This window comes from Zeugodacus cucurbitae, chromosome 5, assembly GCF_028554725.1.
Source record: "Zeugodacus cucurbitae isolate PBARC_wt_2022May chromosome 5, idZeuCucr1.2, whole genome shotgun sequence".
Lineage (NCBI taxonomy): Eukaryota > Metazoa > Arthropoda > Insecta > Diptera > Tephritidae > Zeugodacus > Zeugodacus cucurbitae.
In genome coordinates, this window is record NC_071670.1 from 30,525,526 (window position 1) to 30,545,997 (window position 20,472).

The following is a 20,472-nucleotide window of genomic DNA, read 5'->3' on the forward strand; positions in this document are numbered from 1 at the left end:
GGACCAATAGTTCCACCGGTCCACAAACCGCACCAAACCGTTGGTTTTTTCTGGATAAAATAGAGATCTTGAATTTTTTCAGGTTACTCCTTGTCCGAAATTTCGACAATTTTGCTTATTTACATATCCATTGAGCCAGATATGGGCCTCATCACTGAACAAAAGTTGGCTCAAAATCGTCGGATCTTCTTGAAACTTTTCAAAACACCATAGAGCAAAGCGATATCGCTTGGGAAAGTCGAGCAGCTTCAGTTTTTAACAAACTGTATTTTGTACGCTTTCAATTTGAGACCTCGACATAAATGCGCCAAATCGTTCCATACGTCAGTACGAGTTGCTGCGAACGGCACCGAATCGACTCTCCACGGACTTCGTGTACACTGAAGCTATTCGGTTAAATAATATCCAATAATGAATACTGGACCAGGAGACCAGGTGGAGAGCGACCTGGTTACACTTAGAATCTCCAACCGGCGCCGAACTGCGAAGGAAAGAGAGGAGAGGAGGACGATTCGGCTATAACCGGCTAAACGGTTGAACACCAATCACATGCATATATACAATGAATACTGGCTCTCTATACACTCCGATTCACTTGAATAGGTACATATTTTATTTATAAGATACGGCCTATATTGCTTCATTTAAACATCGCAGAAGCTTCATTTAGCTTGGTTTTAAAGATCGGTCTATTTTGAACAAATTTAATGAAAATCCATCCATCTCCCAACATTTGTATTGGCACAGCTACGACGAAATTCAGCAAAATACTACTTTAAAGTATTCTAAGACACTGTTATATGTATATAAATATCGTATCAGTTCGCCCGACATTGTGCAACCTGTTCAATTTTAAATAGTAAATATACATAATTAATTATCCGCACATCATCATGCATTCATCCATAATTTGCAATCGTCAAAGCATTAACTCATCAACCGCATTTCAATTGAATATTAATTCACTCAACAATGGATTTTGTAATTCGTTTCGTAACATCAAAGCAGGGTAGGACACTTCATGTAATGAGCGAACTAAAAGGTTTGACATTTGACAGCCTGCCAGCCAACCATAGTGGGAGTCTGCTTGTGTTGCTGTATTTTCCAATTTCGTGCTTTTAATTAGTAATTTCCCCACTGACAAAGTATAACATATATACAAATGCTTTAATCAATATGATTGCAAACAAATTCATTTGTATATATTTATAACGGCATGTCATTTGTAAGCACTCTCCGTATATATGGATTAATCAGACAGATACTTTGCCATTAAAATTTAAATTATTAATACCCAATGCGAGGAGTACACCTAATTTCTTTTTCATATTTTTGATAGGAAAATACAAAGGCAAGCAATTAAAAGCCCTGAAGTATTATGTGCGGAGAAAAAATGCTGAACGGAAATTAATTAATTATTTTAATTCTCGTTGCAAAGCCACCAGACAAATTCCGATTTTTGTTTAACAATTTTGGAATTTTACCAGCGGTAATGTTTATGAAATTAAATAATTTTTCCATTCATCAGAGAAATTTTTGGAATTGAGAAAATTTGAGAATATGTACTTGTATATTGTATATTGTATACTCGTATAAGTATATTTTGTATATTTTCGCCAATACCTGCGTGACCAGAACACCTATTCAAATTTTACTGAATATGAGATCAAGTGAATTTGAGTGAAATTGGTGTATTTACCGATGAACTTCTTGCGTTGCGCCTATGCCTTTATCAATGCATACTTACGTATTTTAATTAAAAGAATAAGTAGAATTTTTGGTGATTGTGCCGAGATTTTTAAGGTATTATATGGGTTTCGAGAGCCGAATTTATTAAATTCTACAGTAACTATAAAGTAAATTCATAGAATACTAAAAAATCAAGTCAGTCCGCCATAACTCACAATATAAAACTCGGTATCTTTGGGAGATACAGTCTGAAGAAGCTGCACGCTCCGGGGTTTGCTTTCCAATTCGGTTATCAAAATTTCACGAAAAGTAATTCACCGATCTTGATGAAATTTTAGACAGGTATTGTACAAAGGATTATTTTCAATTCTCTTCTTCTTGACTGGCGTAGACACCGCTTACGCGGTTATAGCCGAGTCCAAAACAGCGCGCCACGTATCCCTCCTTCTGGCAGTTTGGCGCCAATTGGTTATTCCAAGCGAAGCCAGGTCCCTCTCCACCTGGTCCTTCCATCGGAGTGGAGGTATCCCTCTTAATCTGCTTCCACCAGCGGGTACTGCATCGAATACTTTCAGAGCTGGAGCACTTTCATCCATTCGGACAACATGACCTAGCCAGCGTAGCCGCTGTTTTTTTATTCGCTGGACTATGTCTATGTCGTCGAATAGCACATACAGCTCATCATTCCATCTTCTGCGGTATTCGCCGTTGCCAATTCTTAAGGGACCATAAAACTTCCGCAAGACCTTTCTCTCGAAAACTCCTAGTACCGTCTCATCGGATGTTGACATCGTCCACGCTTCTGCACCGTAAAGTACGACGGGAATGATGAGAGACTTGTAGAGTTTGGTTTTTGTTCGTCGAGAGAGGACTTTACTTTTCAATTGCCTACTTAGTCCATAGTAGCACCTGTTGGCAAGAGTGATTCTGCGTTGGATTCGTTCTGACATTGTTATTGGTGTTAATGCTGGTTCCCAGGTAGACGAAATTATCTACAACTTCAAAGTTATAACTGTCAACAGTGGCGTGGGAGCCAAGACGCGAATGCGCTGACTGTTTGTTTGACGACAGGAGATATTTCGTCTTGTCCTCGTTCACCACCAGACCCATACGCTTCGCTTCCTTATCCAGTCTGGAAAAAGCAGAACTAACGGCGCGGGTGTTGTTTCCAATGATATCGATATCATCGGCGTACGCCAGTAGCTGTACACTCTTATAGAAGATTGTACCTTCTCGATTGAGCTCTGCAGCTCGTATTAATCTCCAGCATCAGGTTAAAGAAATCACACGAGAGTGAGTCACCTTGTCTGAAACCTCGTCTGGTATCGAACGGCTCGGAGAGGTCCTTCCCGATCCTGACGGAGCTTTTGGTGTTGCTCAACGTCAGCTTACACAGCCGTATTAGTTTTGCGGGGATACCAAATTCAGACATCGCGGCATAAAGACAGCTCCTTTTCGTGCTGTCGAAAGCAGCTTTAAAGTCGACAAAGAGATGGTGTGTATCGATCCTATTTTCACGGGTCTTCTCCAAAATTTGGCGCAATATCTGGTCGGTTGTTGATTTTCCAGGTCTAAAGCCACACTGATAAGGTCCAATCAGTTTGTTGACGGTGGGCTTTAGTCTTTCACACAATACGCTCGACAGAACCTTATACGCGATGTTGAGGAGGCTTATCCCACGGTAATTGGCGCAAATTGTGGGGTCTCCCTTTTTGTGTATTGGGTAGAGTACACTGAGATTCCAATCGTCAGGCATGCTTTCTTCCGACCATATTCTGCAAAGAAGCTGATGCAAGCACCTTATCAGCTCTTCGCCGCCGTATTTGAATAGCTCGGCCGGTAATCCATCGGCACCCGCCGCCTTATTGTTCTTCAAGCGGGTAATTGCTATTCGAATTTCTTCACGGTCGGGCAATGGAACATCTGCTCCATCGTCGTCGATTGGGGAATCGGGTTCGCCATCTCCTGGTGTTGTACTTTCACTGCCATTCAGCAGGCTGGAGAAGTGTTCCCTTCACAAACTCAGTATACTCTGGTCATCAATAACTAGATCACCTCTGGGGGTCCTACAGGAGTGCGCTCCGGTCTTGAAACCTTCAGTTAGTCGCCGGATCTTTTCGTAAAATTTTCGAGCATTACCCCTGTCGGCCAGCTTGTCAAGATCTTCATACTCACGCATTTCTGCCTCTTTCTTTCGTTTTCTGCAAATGCGTCTCGCTTCCCTCTTCAGCTCTCGGTATCTTTCCCATCCCGCTCGTGTTGCGGTCGATCGCAACATTGCGAGATAGGCAGTCTGTTTTCTCTTCTCTGCGAGACGACAATCCTCAGCTGTTTTTTTGGCTTTTCCGAAAGCCAATGGTTTCGGTTGCAGCTGTACGTAATTAGTTTGATATGCCGTCCCACAGCTCCCTTATACCGAGATGCTGATGAGTGCTCTCAGAGAGCAGGAGTGCAAGTCGAGTAGAAAATCGTTCGGCTGTCGGTTGTGATTGCAGCTTCTCGATGTCGAACCTTCCTTGTGTTTGTTGACGTGTGCGCTTTTCTACACAGAGGCGGGTGCGTATCTTAGCTGCTACAAGATAGTGGTCCGAGTCGATGTTGGGACCACGAAGCGTACGCACATCAAAAACACTGGAGACATGTCGATCCGGGGACAGCCAAGTAGCTTGATGGATTTTCTTATGCTGGAATCTAGTACTACAGATGACCATATTTCGGGCCCCGGCGAAGTCGATCAGCCTCAGACCGTTTGGTGATGTTTCGTCATGGAGGCTGAATTTTCCGACTGTTGTGCCAAAGACACCTTCTTTACCCACCCTAGCGTTGAAATCGCCAAGCACGATTTCATAGAAGGTATCTTTGATCACTTCGTCTTTCTCTTCCGTCGGGGCGTGGGCGCAAATCAGCGATATGTTGAAGAACCTCGCTTTGATGCGGATTGTGGCTAGACGTTCATCCACCGGAGTGAATGCCAGGACTCGACGACGGAGTCTCTCTCCCACCACGAATCCCACACCGAATTTGCGCTCCTTTATATGACCGCTGTAGTAGATGTCACAAGGACCCACCTTCTTCCGTCCTTGTCCCGTCCATCGCATTTCTTGGATTGCGGTGATGTCAGCCTTTACTCTTACGAGGACATCAACCAGCTGGGCAGAAGCACCTTCCCAATTAAGGGTCCGGACATTCCAGGTGCATGCCCTTATTTCGTAGTCCTTTAAACGTTTGCAGTGGTGGTCATCAAAATTGGGGTCTCTCATCCGAGGCTGTTTTTTTCTTTTTCATTTGGGGGGTGTTTTTATGTGGTGGGTCCCAAACCCTACGCACAACCGCATAGGCGGGTTTCGCCTTCTCACTTTAGCTCGCCCCCAAACGGATGTCTGTTGGCTACCCAGAGGATACTTGGTCTAAGACCGGAAGTCGTGAGCTGCTTGAGCCACATGTAAAAGAATCGTTCCTGGCCACTCCCAAGTGAATGACAATCAGAAACTTTCCTCACTTACGTGAACTTCTACATATGACTCCATCCTCCGATACAATTATTTTCAATTACAACGATTAAAATAAAATGCCGCAAAATAATAAACCTACCCTACTACTACTTACCAAACTTTCTGCAGTGGTATTTTTTAGCCATTTCCTTATACAGTCCAAAAATAACAGAAATCGGATAATAACTACGCCCCCTCCCATACAAAGGTTAGGTTAAAAATTACTAAAAGTGGGTTAACTCACTAACCAAAAACGTCAGAACCACTAAATTCCACATAAGGAATGGCAGATGGAAGCTACACTCAGATTTTTTTACAAAATGGAAAATGGGCGTGGCATTGTCACTTATGGGTCAAAAACCATATCTCAGGAACTACTCGACGGATTTCAATGAAACTTGGTTGGTAATAATTTCCTTACATCCCAATTATATGTTGTGAAAATAGGCCAAATCGCATCACAACCGCGCCTACTTCCTATATACCAGAACTTTGAAGACTATCTGAATCGCTTACTTTACAATATGTATATAAAGTAAGCACTAGTGAAGATATCGGTGCAGAGCTTTGCACAAATACTAAGTTTGTAGTGTGGCAGACCCATTCTAAAGATCGCCGAAATCGGACCATAGGTTTTAAAGACTCGAACACGAGGGCCTCGGTGCTTCTAACCTAATATGATGGTTTCCAACTTTCAATGGACTTTATGCACTATATATGACGAATATGTGGGTCATATTGTGTATTATTAATATAGATAAAGTTAAATAAATAAATTGCGAGAGTATAAAATGTTCGGTTACACCCGAACTTAGCCCTTCCTTACTTGTTTATTTTTACTTCAGATGATCCTACTAGCAGTTCTGGTGTCAACGTGGTCGCAGTATTTTCGAAGGGCTCGCCAGAAATGACGGAGTTTTTAATGGTATTTTTATAAAAATTTCAGAAAATCATTATTAAATGAGAATGTTTACAAATTTTTGTACAAAAAATGTATATCATTTATTAGATTAAAAAAAAATTAATAAAACTTGAAACGGGTCAACTTTTTGAACTAAACGGTATTAAGGGAAGTAGACGTATTTATTATCAAAAAATTTGTGAAATTTTCTACTTCCACAAAGTAAGTATTTTAGTATTTTCATAAAATACATAAATTAAGCTACTATTTTGAGAAATAATTATCAAAAGTTCTCTTCCAGCTATACAATCAGCAGTTTTGAGTGATAAAAATGATGAACAGATAAAAAATATAAAAGTATCGCCTCTCAATCTAGCACATTTAACCCTCTACATTAAAACATCTATTCTGATAGGAATTTGTTGGGTGTGGTAATCAATGAAATAACTGTAGTTATATTATTCATTAAATTGTGTTGCCAATCAAACTGTCAATTACATCTCAATCTCGCCATTTATTCAACCGACATGCTTTTTATATAAAAACGCAAATAATTTAATTTTGTCTTTTCTTAAAATATATCAAGCGCAAAAACGCAATTAAAAATTAATTATGTTTACAGAGCATTAAGTTTTTAATGAAGTGAAACCACAAATTCGCAAATGATAGTTGCGTAAATTGTCAAACTCACAAAACAGATATTATACACCGCATTCAAAAAAAAAAATAACCAAAATCACAAACTATTGGCACTGCAAATATCGTATCATTGAGCAAATAATTATTCGAATATTTGTTTTTACGGCACTGGGAATTAAACAAATTACAGTAAAACTTCTCTAACTCGAATCACCATAATCCACAAAAAAAGCCGAGTTAGAGAGACTTCGAGTTATAGAAATTTTCATCAAAAAATAAAATTTGTTTAAAAACATTTGTTTGTAATTTTGTTGGTTGTACTTTGCTATTGTTTGGCTCTGGACATCTGTATCCCATTCCTTTGTTACATTATTTATAAAATCCATAAGTGTAATATCATATAATTTGTTCATCTCCATACGAATATAGAAACTGTTTTAAAATTTTGCGTCGATAGTAAAATTTTATTTTTTTGTATTATGCCCTGGTCGAAAAGTTCAATTTAAGGAAGTAAATTTCTATGAAATTTGACTTCTATTGCCAATTCAAATGCTCTAGTTATGGAGATCTTTGAGTTAAAGAAGTTCGAGTTATGGGAGTTTCACTGAATATTTTTTTTTTAATATTTATTGGCATAGAATGAAAACTCAAAAAGTTAACTATTTAATTGCTAAATTAAAAGCTTTTCGATATTAATTCAACTTGCGTTCAGTTTACGGGTTCTTATATAATGAAATTCGTGGTTTACGAACTCATAACTTGCTTGAGATACATCATCCAAGCCTTGAAGTAACATTTACACACAACATAGTCAGCATACTCAACAAAACACATTAACCAAAAAAGCTTATTCACATATCAAATTAAATCAGCTGAGACGGCAACTTGGCGTTGACAGCTAGCATGTCAAATTTAACTAATCCTACCACGCGAAAAACTGAAAATATTTCGCGATGAAAGAGTAAAAGTGTACATTCAGCGTGATGTTCGCACATTCGCTGTGAGATTACCATTTACCAGAAATAAAATGTCACCGATTTGGATATCTAAATATTCATATGTAAATTCATGTTGAAATGTTGTGACAAGTTAATGTAGCTAACGATATGAAGCTGTCGCAATGAATGTGGATTTCATAATGTTATCTCTAAACAATAATAAAAGCAATATCGTAATAATTTTGGATTTTTTTCTTTCCAAGTATTGTAACTACTTGCTGGCTGAACTAACTTCTAAAAGTAATTTGACTTTACCTACAAATATTCAAGATCGAGTTTGAGATCAAGATTGATGGGATAATGTCTTCATCCTCCATCAAGTGCAGCAATTTATCAATTGTAATTTTTACTATCTCTATTTTCACCATTAACAAAATAATTGATAATTGTAATAAAAATCGGAGTTTTCAAGCACTTGTTAATGACCACGTTCGAAAAGCAAATTTAATAAACCTTTTTTCACTGAGTCGTGATATATTATATTTCAAGAGTAAGTACATAGTTAATAAATTATGCTAATCTAAGTACACTTTAGGGTCTTAAAAATAGTATTCAATTGGCAGAATAATTTAAAAAGTGTCGAAGCATTCAGATCTGTCAATTGAATTAAAAACGTTTTTTCGATATTATTGAAACTTTTTTAGAAATAATTCCAAAATGTATAACGCAAGCAAACTCATCATACCCAATACCGATTATAGAAACTTTTTTCATCGTAAACTAAATTCCTAAAACACATATGTATTTATTTACTTGCTATTGCGAAAGTTAGTATCTAAGAAACTTGAGAAAATTTATAAATTGTTGGGAGATGTTTTGGAATGATTTTGACAACTTAACTATATGTCATTAGGTCAAAAAAGCAGTGAGACTTAATATTTTAGTATGACGTTAAGGCATTATTTAATGTTTCTCTACAATTCTTTATATTTTGTTCGACACCTTTAAACAAAACTTATATTGCTGTTATAGTTTCAAGTAGAAGTCAAGTTCTAGATATCGTAATTTGGGCATTTTGTGTGATTGCTTTTTAAACGCATTGAACAAGGAATTCTTTGGTTTAAACAAAGTTTTTTTGTACAATGAAAAAGCGACAGAAGCCATTAATACGGAACATAATAGCAATCGAAATAAAAGACAAGTTTAACTATACAACCAATAAAGATTGTATGCAAGCAGCAATCGTCGTCACAATGGCGCTGCGGTCGTTGGCAGGCCAACAGTGCACGGGAGCAGTCAACCGCACATTTGCGAATAATCAACCGCAGCCATCCGAAGCCGCCATCGCTGTAGTTACACATAACAGAAATGATTCGAATACAATGGAGTCAGAAGGCAACTGCGTTTGATGGGTTCAAGGCACCCACCCGCCAATGCAGAAAATAGAGCAGATCATCATAATCGTTGCGACGGGCGCAACAATGCCTGTAAACAAAACCATTATCCTTGATCAACAAGCAGGAGCTGCAAAACTTTAGCTGCGGCCGCTTTGCATGCCCAAGGCTAACTATCAAAGGAAGAGACTTTGCTGGCACTTTGTGGAGCAGCACATATATATTTATGTCGGTTCATGCTAGTTGAGTGCAGAGATAGTAAACAACTTGCAAATCAGACGCCGGATATAATTTAAATCATTGACTCAATAATGAAACTGAATTCCAGTTAAACACCCCACCAAAGAGAAGTCTGCACGAAGAACATTCTCGTAGAACGCGTAATTGCGTGTGACTGCCAACTGCTGGCAGTTATGTATATGTATGTGTGTGTGGGTGGTTGTGTGTGAAACGAGATTCCATTACTTTTGTGTTGGCATGCTGCTCACTGCACTCTTCCATTTGTCTTTCAATTGTGGCAAATTGCAGTGGCGGTTTGTTGCGTATACGCCGCGTGGCACCAAATGCCGCACATGTTACACGATGTATGTACATATGTATGTAAGTAAGCACACGCAAAACTGAAACTACATCTGAATTCAGCGGAAATTAAAACAAACAATTCGCATTAAAAGTCAACTTCTCGCATATTTTATTCAAGCTCGTTCGCTTTCTTTGGGCGGAAGACAATTTCTCTCTATGAAAAGACAGAATTATTCCAAAAGCTTTGTGTCAAGTTAGCTGTAATTACGGTGGCATCTGCAACGAAATTAACAAGCTATTTGCATTTGAACAAGTTAATTGCGTTGTCAACGTTAATGCATAGCCATATTTGAGTTTCATTTAATCATAAATTTTGCTTAATTTATGAAATGATTTGACGATGGCTGGATAGCACTTCCGTGCAGACGGACACGTGCAAAAGACAACTTGGTAAATCTATCATTGGATTATTGTCACTACTGTAAAACGGTGGTGTTAAATATTATTTATGTTGCTATAATGACGTAGTCAATTAAGATCGAACACTCAAATTAGGCAGAAGGGTTTACGTGAAAAACAAATAATGAGAAATAGACAACCTAACTTGGAATAGAATGCCATTTTAATACGAGAAGACGTCTCACGCAATCATGGTATACGTACAATATAAAATACCTTTATATATAAAATACTTCTGTACGAGTGTACACTGAACTCCTCATTAACGGCTAGAACGAATACTCCATGTACCTACATGTTGACAAAATTTATAAATTCTATAACAATATTTTTAAAATTAGCTGGATCAATGTCCAGTTTTATAACATTTTAATTAATTTTTCATTTTAATTAAAGTTATATTTATTTAATTTGAATAGTACAAGTAAATACTTAATATACTTTTAAATGACTTTCCACCACACCTAATTTTTCCCCCAGCCGACCGGGTCTTTCGTAGGCTGAAGAAAGAAATTAGTTAAAAACAAGTAAGGAAAGGCTAAGTTCGGGTGTAACCGCAATATACTCTCGCAATTTATTGATATAGATTTATTAAGATAACACACAATTTGACCCATATATTCGACATAAAGTCCAATAGAATAACACGAAAATCCTCATATATGGTATATGAGGGCTGAGGTAATTACTAAAAAGATTTAAATCATTTACCTCACCAAGCTACACTATATCCAAGACTATACGCTCACTTAATTTTGCTAAGATATCTCACATACTAACTGATATATGCGGAATAAAGCCGTCCGAATTTTTGAAAAACCTATAATTAGGTATATGGGAGCTAGGGGAAGTTATGACCCGATTTTAATAATATTTGGAGCAGAAACACATTATTAGAAGAAAAATGTCCTCTGAATTAAATTAATACATTTTCTTTTTTTTAATTTTTCCATAAGTGAAGCCACAGAAGATATACAGTATTTGTGTAAAGGTTTTTTCGGCTAGTTTCATCGGTTCCTTATGTATGCATTATAAAGTGAAGGAATGTGATGGAATTCAGAATTAAGTTATAAGGAAACTAAAATTTAGTGTTTATGATGTTTTCCGTTAGTGAGTTAACGCACTTTTAGTAATTTTATCGTCACCCTGATATATAACCCTATATCTAACTCGCTTAGTCTAATAGCTTACAAATTACCGTTATGTGAACAAAACTATAAAACTCTCTTAGCAACTTTTGTTGCGAGAGTATAACAACTAAACTGACTATTATGATATTTTGAAGTAATATGGCCAATTATATACTGGGAGTACACTGGATTCATATAAAAGGGTTTAGAGAGAATTACAAGAGACTGGCTAGTATTCAATCATTGAAGAGAAACTTTCTCTTTAAGAAACTAGTTCGTGATTCAACCACTCTCAAATTAAAGGCCTACTACGAAAACTATAGGTTCATTGTTGTTCAAAACAACCTATGTCAGTACTAAAAAAGGGTAAAAGATCCCCTTTGACTTTAGATAATTTGGATGTAGTAACGTCCGCTGAAAGAATGCAAGAAGATCGATATTTATAGAGATTTCAAATTTACAGTTCAGAAATGAATGGTACAATTTAGACGAACTTATGTGGTATAAAAAATTAATAATTGACAATCCAAACTGCAGACCTAAAGAACAGTATACAGCAATGGAATATATGTGTGATTTGCTGACACTAGATATTGGACAAATCAGGATTTAAGTTAATACTTATTTTATTAATATATTTGTGTTGTGTCGAATAAACTTTTATTTATTTATTTAGGAATATTTATAACATAGTACACAACTAAAAGCGATATTTACAAAAAGGTACACAATAATGGGGATATTATAATATTTAAATTTCTGCCAAAAGGGAATATTCTTTTTTTTTAGAATTCTGTTGCTCTAAACGGCTAGATCCTATTTCTGCCAAATTGTATAGCTAGAACAATGAAATGACATAGTTTGGAGACACAAGTATTATTTTTCAGTAGGTCTCTAAATAAATTAGGTAGGTCTTAAATTTGTGAAAAAAGTTGAAATGTAGATATCCTCTTTTGAAAAGACACTTCTCATTTATTCTCTGAAATATATTGAGTACACAAAAATATTTTGAATTAATTAGTTAAAATCATGAGAACAATACAATTAAAATAAACAAATTTCTAAATATATCAAACATTGAAATCAACTCAGCTTTCACTATGATGGCTTTCTGTACATAACGAGCGTAATTGACCCAATTTTTCTGTCAATAATTTTAAATTTCCTTTCTACTTCACTATAAATTTGACCAATTTTTGCAATTTCTACCTTCTGAGATATATACATACATACATCGGTTTGTATTGCTTTATGAAAAATCTGTCTTCAATTGCTTGTGCGTATGTACCACCAACGCCATTTAAAAACGAGGCTCATCACAGCTTAAACTTTTCCCATTTCACTCGACTACCCCGAGTTGCACAATGATTGATATTCGAAAAAGCCATGTAATTCAACCAAACACTCCATTAAAATACCTTGTAATGATGTGCAAATAACAGCATCAGCCATTGGAGCAATGAATCAAATATGTGGTAGTATTTTGGGCAGAGCAAATAAGCCGAGAGTTCGGTTGCAGCCAAGCATGTAGCGTTAAATTGTTACAATTTACTTGCGAAAGCTGAAGAGAAAACTGAATTTCTTCAAATTGTGCCGCAAACAAAAATTGACTTTGGCCTATTTATTATGTGGCATTGTATTTCCGCCAACTTTGGCCATAATTCAAAACCGCACAACACGACAAATATGCTCACATGCATTGTAATACGCAAATAGGCGTGTATGTTTGAGTGTGTGGGTGTTGTTGAAACCTTGCTTGTGTGCGCCGCAACAAAGACTTTATTCTAATCACGATTGGTGAAACTTTTCCAAGGCCTACTACGTGAAATTCTATATTCATGCGAAACAACGAAACAAAAACGAAAACAACAAGTGCAATTCAGTATATTTCACGCAGTTTTGAAAGTTCACAATTTCCCAGAGACAATCACACATGCAGAGAGCTTATGTGGGCCTTGTGTATTAAAACAGTTAGCAGAGCGTGCCCACAAGCCCATCAATTGCTTTGAGCAAGCGGCACAACACTCTCCCTCTGTGCACACCTCATCTTATTCTGCGTTTCGCATGTTTTACCGCAATTCTCAAGTGGCCTCGTCTAACTAACTACTGCTCCCACATGTGTGTGTGTTACATGTTTTCAATTGCTCAGACCACCTTTAGCACACACATTTTGCCGCCATGCCGCATTTAATGCTTATCGCTTATCTCACTTAACGCGCTTGTATTTTTGTTTTGACGCGCCTACTTTGCCCTCGGCTTAGGATTTCGATAAGCCACACTTCGCAGTAAACTTTGCAGGTACTACATTGCTTATATGCTGCTTATTGTACCCCCGTTGTTTGCGCACCTACACGCCAGTGCTGTGAATCCCGAACGCATAGTCTCGACATTTTGACAATCGGTACCGAATTTATAAAGCCTTTTGAACAACTTCTTGAATATATTAAAATTAAAAAATGTCTCTGTTTCTACGTAAGCGAGTAACAAAAGAACACTCGTGTCATATAAAATAGCAGAAAGAAATATATTTCTAAAAATCGTGAACATCCAAACCCATTGGCAAATGCCTTGGTACATTCCAATCAAACTCGTTTAAAAAGAAGAGATCTACCTGCCTACTAAAGAGCAACGTTCAACCAAAAAGCTCAAACACATTCTTGAGCTTACTTAGTTGTAAATAGATTTAAGATTTTAATACTTATTGTTAGGCTTTAAAAAAAGCAGATTCAATAAATAAAGAAACATTGAAAAAAAAAATATATAAAATATCCCAAATTATAAAATAAAACAACTTGTATAATATCTTAACAATCGAATGTATAAAATGCCATATTTTTTGGAAACTTTGCTTTGCTATTGCATCACATTTACTTCAGCGAGTATTCGTTTGCTGATCGTTTACAAAAGAACGACATGTAAATGATACAAACTCCCTCCTTACAGTCTATTAACGAATTATGTATCGCCATATATATGCCACGGAAAGAAACTCATACGGATTAATGGTATCCAAAAACTCTGATTTAACCTATCCTAAGGATGGTCTATAATCGCTTAAAGCGGTTCCTACGCCAAATATATATATATATAAGGATGGTGACTACTGGTGTTTTCATAATATTTGGAATACATTTGAAAATATCAAGATATTTTTAGAACCATTCGCCTTTTACAGCAACATATTGCAGGGAACAGTGCTTTGACAGACGTGGAAAAATTTCAGATCCCGAAAAATCGGTGTTAACAGCAGCTGATGTAAATGTGTAGTCGATGCCTTATTCATCTTCACGGCTTTCTTGTTACTTGATGGATGGCTGTAGGATGTATTTCTAAAGAGCGGCTTTAAAACAAATATTATGTTATTCGCATTATTGAATACACCGTAGGCGTAGTGAAATTGAATTTTAACAAAAGATATAAATTCGCACAAAAGAAGAATTCGTTCATTGCCAATGAACATTGTATTTAGTATGTTAAGCACCGTTTTCGCTGTAAACTAAAAACAGAATTCAGTGTATTAAAGTACCAAGTGCTCTCCTTATATATAGCGACAATTTATGGCCTAAGTGCAACATTCAAACATGAAAAAAAATGGAAAATATTTCTCAGCTCCACCAAACTGAACGCTTAATAGTGAACTGAACGAGCTGAATAAAGTGACTTCTCATTTATGAGACAATTCGTAGCTCTCAGGCTTTTTGATTAGCATTAAAGAAATTTCGTGCAGTTGATTAATACTGTGTTCAAACGAGGAATCTTTCGATGAAGTTTTGTTGCAGAAATTGTGGACAAGAAGCAAAACAGCTTTCCTAGATTGAACACAGGATAAAGTCTGATTCGTTTGAGTTATATAGAAGCGACTGTCGAAACTATCCGGAGAAATTTAACTATTAGAAATCGTTTACAGGGAATTTATGAAAAGTCACGAACCGAAAACTCTTGACTTTCATAATGGTACAAGTAAGGAAAATCTAAGTTCGGATGTAAACGAACATTTATTCATCTAATGTTATACCATATATTCACTATAAAGCCACTAGAATAAATAGAAAACCTTTACATAAATTATACGAGAGCTTGTGTAATTCCTTTCATTCATTTTCGCCATTAACTTTATTATTTAATATTTTAAAATTTAGTATAAAGCCCACCACCACCAGATGTTTGAATTCTAATATTAGATATATGGGAGTTAGTGGAAGTAATGACCCGAGGCGATATATACATTAGGAACCAATGATGCTACCGGAATAAAACTCTACACAAACACTGTATTTTGGCTCTGATATCTTGTGGAAAAATTTGTCGCGATCGAAGTATAAATAACTAGGCAACTTATATCGAATATGAAGAACTCAGTGCCTAAGGATAAAAATTAAAATCAGGTCATAACTTCCCCTAGCTCCCAAATATCTAATTATAGGTTTTTTTTTTAAATACGGGCTTAATACCATATAAATCGGTTAATATGTGAAACATCTTAGCCAAATTAAGTGTGCATATGGCTTTGGATACAGTGTTCATTGGTGGTGAAAATGAGTGAAATCGGCTCTGGCCTTTCCTCAGCCCTTGTGTTATCTTTATAAAATGCCATTATTAAATTGCGAGAGTATAAAATTTTCGGTTGCATCCTAATTTAGACTTTCCGTACTTGTTATAATTAGCTCTATTGGGATATTTTAGTGTGAGTGGGGTAAATCGGTCTAGAAATAACCCCAGCCTCCATATACTCTGTATATAATGGTTTTCATTATTCTAGTGGACTTCATGCGAAATATGTGGGTCAAATTGTATATCAAATTAAATAAATAAATTGCGAGTGTATAAAATGTTACACCCGAACTTGGCGTTTGCTTATCTATCATTTATGTTGCTCCATATTATCTGTGGGACATGTTGCGAGAGTATATAAATTGTAATAGAATGAAACCATGCGAGAGAAAAATTACATTAGGGTTCAAAGTAACCGCCGGCTAATCCACTTCCAAGAATTTTGTATTAACATTTCAACATATCTGCAGGCCTTTGAGTTGAGAAGTAAATTTACTTGACTGCCTGTGGCCAGCATGAAAGTATCGAAATATCCTTGCACTTGCAAGTATAAGCGTCTGCTTGCAACTCCAGCACGAATGCTGCCACTTGAGCTGGTTAATGGCTCACGGAGCACAAAGTTGTGCGTAACTGCAGGCTATGCAAGTTTCAGTCACACACGATATATGCGATATACATACATATGTATATAATGCTATTACTATTTCAAATACATGCCCGTAGCTCTATGTGATCACGCTACTGTCTTGATAAATAAATAGCTCTGCTGGTTGTGCCACAGGGGACTTGAGTATACGTGCCAAGTTAGTGTGTAGGAACGTTAGTTCCAACGGTATTTGCGATAAGCACTTCAACTTGAGCAGTAATTAAATTGGAGCATACGAAATCCACATACTTAATTACCCGCAGCACAAACAATATTCACATAGGCACATGCCAAATGCGTTCAAAGCCGCTATCAACGAATAAACTAAAAATGCTGTTGGTTAACAGTGACAGCGATTATGTACCTAACTGTTGTTTCCACCTAAAGAAGTATGTACTACTACAACAAATTGAGCAACTCATGGTGGTAATAGATAATGCATTATATCAGCTTCTGTAATTATATATTTGAAGGTGCCAACCGCAATACTTGATCGCAATCAACTGTGGATTAGCATTCCTTTCATTAACTTTTCCGGTATCACCTGCCGAAATCCCACCCAGACGGTGCCCTCAAATTCTGTGGTACAAAACACTCAAATGTGCATTTATAATAATTGTTATAACAGTATTCAATAGGATCAATAGAAAGACTTTGTAGAATCGTATAAAGATTAATCTCCGTTTATGGAGCTTGGAGGTCTTGGGTTACGATACCAACATAATCTTTTAATCTTTTTGTTTAATTTTGACAATATAGTAAGTAGGTAGGAGTTCAGTCCTTTTCTGGCACTAGATGTGCCATTTTGATGCACTAATCGTAGATATTTTTATTACTAAAATCACGTTTCATCTTTTCGTTTAAATCATTTTGTGTTTTCGATGAAGCTACTAATGTCCGATATGATTTTTGTAGACAAACATTCAAGATTTGATGTCTCATGGATTTCAAATATTCGGTGTCGGAGCTGCGATAGAGCTGGGCAGTGAAAGTGGAAAACTCTTTCCTTATTCCCTACTAGTTCACAACAACTGCAAATGTTATTGTAGGGCATACCCATTTTCATCGCATGTTCTAATTTTGCTCCGGATTTGTCTAAAAAAGGTCGTGGCTTAGCCAACTTCTATGCTTTTTCGTGGTCGGGAACCCTGATCAAGTCTAGGTGGAGCTTGTCTTCCAGTGAGCTCAATAACTTTTTATAGTTATGCACTATTCTGGAGTTAGTCATTGGCGACGACATGGCCAGCCTTTATGTATGCTAGTTAGTTATTAAATACAGCTTCGCAGGCCTTCTCTATGCCAAGTACTTCCGTTTGGAAGATGCTAGCCGAGTTCGGTAGACGGATAGAGAGGGATGTCCAGATCACCGAAATATACTCCCATACCTACTCCGCAGTCCATATTGGACCTGTCTGTATAGACTGGGATGGTATCTCTTCCTCACCTGGAAGTAACTATTGAAATCCTTGAAAATATGATAAATAACATTTCTTCAATAAATCTTCAATCTTCCGTTCCAACAAATGAATAAACCAAACTCATACTTCAAAGTGCTTGCTTTCAATCTTAACACTCTAAAAACGCTGTCTTAAAAAATAAAAGCCAATATATGTGTTCTGAACGTACAAATCATCTCTACTTTGCTGAAAAGCAGGAAATGAGTCGACAATGAATAGCAGCAAACAACGTTATGTGCTCTGGAAGAAGAAGAATTGAAAGCAGGATATAAACTGTCGTTGACTTTTGGGGCACATTTGCAGCACGTACTGACAAAGTTGAGATATTTACACACTTTCAACTCCTCGTAGCGCTTTTCGTTGCGGCGTTGATTAATTAAGATTGCTTGGATTTAGTCGCTGTTCCACCTACGAGTATACTGGCTCGAAACTGCCATCAACGTTTAGCTATGCGCTGCTTTGTTCATATGTAACTGCAAATTACGGATCAAACCATTGAAGTTTACGCTCTTTTTCTATTCATTATACTTTCGTTTTTAAAATAGAGTTCGTATCTTTTGACTATTTATATGCGTGATTCCGTTTTCTTGGTAAAGACTTCACAGTTTAATAGGAAAAGTTCTGTAGAACAAATATGTGTTCGGTTGTGTGGGATGTCTGCAGTTAATTCATTGGCGTTGTGATAAGAGATGTCTCCAAAATATCACATCGCAAATATGCATGTATCTAATTTAAGCTTCATATTCACCCATTGTAAGGCACCGGCTGTCAGATATTCAAATATACGGGATATAAGTATTTCTGAACTTCCCGTTAGAGTTATATCACATAAAGCCTCCAGTATGTGGGATTTTTTATACCGGAAATAGTAAAATTCAGTTCTTAAGTTTTATTATTCCGGCTGTCTCAGAACTTAGGTAATCCTCTGAACACAGATTTCAAAAACAAAAAACAAAGTATAAGGAATAAGATAGGAATAATTGGATGTATCGTGTACTTTCAAAAATATAATTCTTCAAGCTCGATACTAATAAGGATGCAAAGCTTTTTGAAGTACTATTCCTACACAAGTTTTCAATATTAAATAGATATATACAGAGATTGTACACACATTTTATTTTCGCTGGCTCCAGGGAACAAGCAATCAAGTTTCTAGCGCAATTAAAAAAATTCAGTAGTAGGCTATATTCCTCAGGTTCAACTATATTGAAGTCATGCGTGTGTTTCTCTTCCTTGCCCGTCTGCCAGATAAATCATATCATCTTCCCAATATAGTATTCTAAACAGGATGTCTGAGTAAAGCAAGAATTAATTTGTTCCATTTTTATACTCTCGCAACAAAGTTGCTAAAGAGAGTATTATAGTTTTGTTCACATAACGGTTGTTTGTGTCACCAAGTAATAAGAGAATTAGATATGGGGTTATATATATATAAATGATCAGGATGACGAGTGGAGTTGAAATCCGGATGTCTGTCCGTCCGTCTGTCCGTGCAAGCGATAACTTGAGTAAAAATTGAGATATCTTAATGAAACTTGGAACACATGTTCCTTGGGACCGTGAGGGCTGCTTTCGAAAATAGGCAAATCGGACCATTGCCACGACAACAAAATGACGAAAACCGAAAAGACATAATGTGTCGTAACTAAACCATAAATAAAGTTATAACAGTAAAATTTGAAATGAAGGATCGCACTAGGAAGGGGCATATTTGGATATAATTTTTTGGAAAGTGGGCGTGGCCCCGCCACCAAATCGGTTATTTGTATATATCTCGCAAACCAATGAAGCTATATAAACCACACTTTCTGCAGTCGTTTTTCTTACTTTTCCACCACACACCAAGAAAATAGTTGAAATCGGATAATAACCACGCCCACCTCCCATACAAAGGTTAGGTTGAAAATTACTGAATTACGTTTACTCACTAACGAAAAACGTCAGAAATACTAAATTTTACAGAAGAAATAGCAGAAGGAAGATGCACTCAGATTTTTTTTTACAAAATGGAAAAGGGGAGTGGCATCGCCCACTTATGGGTCAAAAACCATATCTCAGGAACTACTCGACAGATTTCAATGAAATTAGCAAAACCGGTTCAAAACCACGACTACTTTCCTTATAACTCAGTTTTGAATTCTATCTGATTCCTGCACTTTATAATATATACATAAGGAACCAATGAAGATTGCGGAATAAAACTTTACAGAAATAGTATATATCATCTTAGGCTTCATTCGTGAAAAAATTGCCGAAATCGGACTATAACTTTTCAAGGCCCCAGATATCGAACATGTTGAACTCAGCGCCTAAGGGTAAATTTTAACCGAAAATATGGGTAAATCTCTCAGATAATTTAATGTAATTCCGAGGATGTTGTTTTCTTCTAATAGTGTTCTGTTTCAAAAATTATTAGAATCGGGTCATAACATCACGTTTCTCCCATATACCTAATTATAGGTTTTTCAAAAATACGGTAAGCTTTATTCCGCATATATGTATGTATTGGTTAATATGTGAGATATCTTAGCAAAATTAAGTGAGCATATAGTCTTGGATATTTGCACTATATCTTGCTGGTATGTATGAAATGTATGAAATCGGTTTAGGAATTATACTATATATGACGATTTTCGTTATTCTATTAAAGTTTAT

At 36.6% G+C, this 20,472-nt stretch overlaps 1 protein-coding gene across 4 annotated transcripts in view; it reads right to left on the minus strand.

Moving 5' to 3' along the window:
* LOC105216462 (sex peptide receptor) overlaps positions 1 to 20,472 on the minus strand; it is a 105,471-nt gene that overhangs the window by 23,225 nt on the left and 61,774 nt on the right. The window lies entirely within an intron of this gene.